Raw genomic sequence first — 2,500 nt, forward strand, 5'->3', positions numbered from 1 at the left:
CTCTAATGAATTTATCCTCTGCAGCAGAGGTAACTCTGGGTCTTCATTTCCTGTGGTGGTCCTCATGAGAGACAGTTAACTCATAGAGCTTCATGGTTTTTGCGACTGCACTTGAAGAAACTTTCTAAGTTCATGATATTTTCTGCATTGACTGACCTTCATGTCTTAACGTAATGATGGACTGTTGTTGCTCTTTGCTTATTTGAGCTGTTCTTGCCATAATATGGACTTGGTCTTTTACCAAATAGGGCTATCTTCTGTATACCACCCCTACCTTATCACAACACAACTGATTGGCTGAAACGCATTAAGAGGGAAACAAATTCCACAAATACATTTTTAACAAGGCACACTTTTTAATTTAAATGCATTCCAGGTGACTACCTCATGCAGCTGGTTGAGAGAATGCCAAGAGTGTGCAAAGCTGTCAGCAAGGCAAAGGGTGGCTATTTTGAAGATTCTAAAATCTAAAATATATTTTGATTTGTGTAACACTTTTTTGGCTACTACATGATCCCATGTGTGTTATTTCATAGTTGTGATGTCGTCACTATTATTCTACAATGTAGAACATAGTACAAATAAAGAAAAACCCTTGAATGAGTAGGTTTGTCCAAACGTTTGACTGCTACTGTATGTGTAACGTTGTATTGTGTCCCCCTATATGTGTAACGTTGTATTGTGTCCCCCTATATGTGTAACGTTGTATTGTGTCCCCCTATATGTGTAACGTTGTATTATGTCCTCCTATATGTGTAACGTTGTATTGTGTCCCCCTATATGTATAACGTTGTATTGTGTCCCCCTATATGTGTAACGTTGTATTGTGTCCCCCTATATGTGTAACGTTGTATTGTGTCCCCCTATATGTGTAACGTTGTATTGTGTCCCCCTATATGTGTAACGTTGTATTATGTCCTCCTATATGTGTAACGTTGTATTATGTCCTCCTATATGTGTAACGTTGTATTGTGTCCCCCTATATGTGTAACGTTGTATTGTGTCCCCCTATATGTGTAACGTTGTATTGTGTCCCCCTATATGTGTAACGGTGTATTGTGTCCCCCTATATGTGTAACGTTGTATTGTGTCCCCCTATATGTGTAACGTTGTATTATGTCCTCCTATATGTGTAACGTTGTATTGTGTCCCCCTATATGTGCGACGTTGTATTGTGTCCCCCTATATGTGTAACGTTGTATTGTGTCCCCCTATATGTGTAACGTTGTATTGTGTCCCCCTATATGTGTAACGTTGTATTGTGTCCCCCTATATGTGTAACGTTGTATTATGTCCTCCTATATGTGTAACGTTGTATTGTGTCCCCCTATATGTGTAACGTTGTATTGTGTCCCCCTATATGTGCAATGTTGTATTGTGTCCCCCTATATTTGCGACGTTGTATTGTGTCCCCCTATATGTGTAACGTTGTATTGTGTCCCCCTATATGTGTAACGTTGTATTGTGTCCCCCTATATGTGTAACGGTGTATTGTGTCCCCCTATATGTGTAACGTTGTATTGTGTCCCCCTATATGTGTAACGTTGTATTATGTCCTCCTATATGTGTAACGTTGTATTATGTCCTCCTATATGTGTAACGTTGTATTGTGTCCCCCTATATGTGTAACGTTGTATTGTGTCCCCCTATATGTGTAACTTTGTATTGTGTCCCCCTATATGTGTAACGGTGTATTGTGTCCCCCTATATGTGTAACGTTGTATTGTGTCCCCCTATATGTGTAACGTTGTATTATGTCCTCCTATATGTGTAACGTTGTATTGTGTCCCCCTATATGTGCGACGTTGTATTGTGTCCCCCTATATGTGTAACGTTGTATTGTGTCCCCCTATATGTGTAACGTTGTATTGTGTCCCCCTATATGTGTAACGTTGTATTGTGTCCCCCTATATGTGCAATGTTGTATTGTGTCCCCCTATATTTGCGACGTTGTATTGTGTCCCCCTATATGTGTAACGTTGTATTGTGTCCCCCTATATGTGCAACGTTGTATTGTGTCCCCCTATATGTGCGACGTTGTATTGTGTCCCCCTATATGTGTAACGTTGTATTGTGTCCCCCTATATGTGCGATGTTGTATTGTGTCCCCCTATATGTGCAACGTTGTATTGTGTCCCCCTATATGTGTAACGTTGTATTGTGTCCCCCTATATGTGTAACGTTGTATTGTGTCCCCCTATATGTGTAACGTTGTATTGTGTCCCCCTATATGTGTAACGTTGTATTGTGTCCCCCTATATGTGTAACGTTGTATTGTGTCCCCCTATATGTGTAACGTTGTATTGTGTCCCCCTATATGTGCAACGTTGTATTGTGTCCCCCTATATGTGTAACGTTGTATTGTGTCCCCCTATATGTGTAACGTTGTATTGTGTCCCCCTATATGTGTAACGTTGTATTGTGTCCCCCTGCAGGTGTGGCAGATCCCTGACCAGATGGGGACCCAGCCCATATCAGAGCCCATTGTGGTGCTGGAGGG

General features: G+C 41.0%; 1 pseudogene; it reads left to right on the forward strand.

The window, feature by feature from the left end:
- The window catches only part of LOC109884626 (coronin-6-like), a 37,681-nt pseudogene that overhangs the window by 26,894 nt on the left and 8,287 nt on the right, over positions 1 to 2,500 (forward strand).

Source organism: Oncorhynchus kisutch, linkage group LG28 (assembly GCF_002021735.2).
Source record: "Oncorhynchus kisutch isolate 150728-3 linkage group LG28, Okis_V2, whole genome shotgun sequence".
Taxonomy (NCBI): Eukaryota; Metazoa; Chordata; class Actinopteri; order Salmoniformes; family Salmonidae; genus Oncorhynchus; species Oncorhynchus kisutch.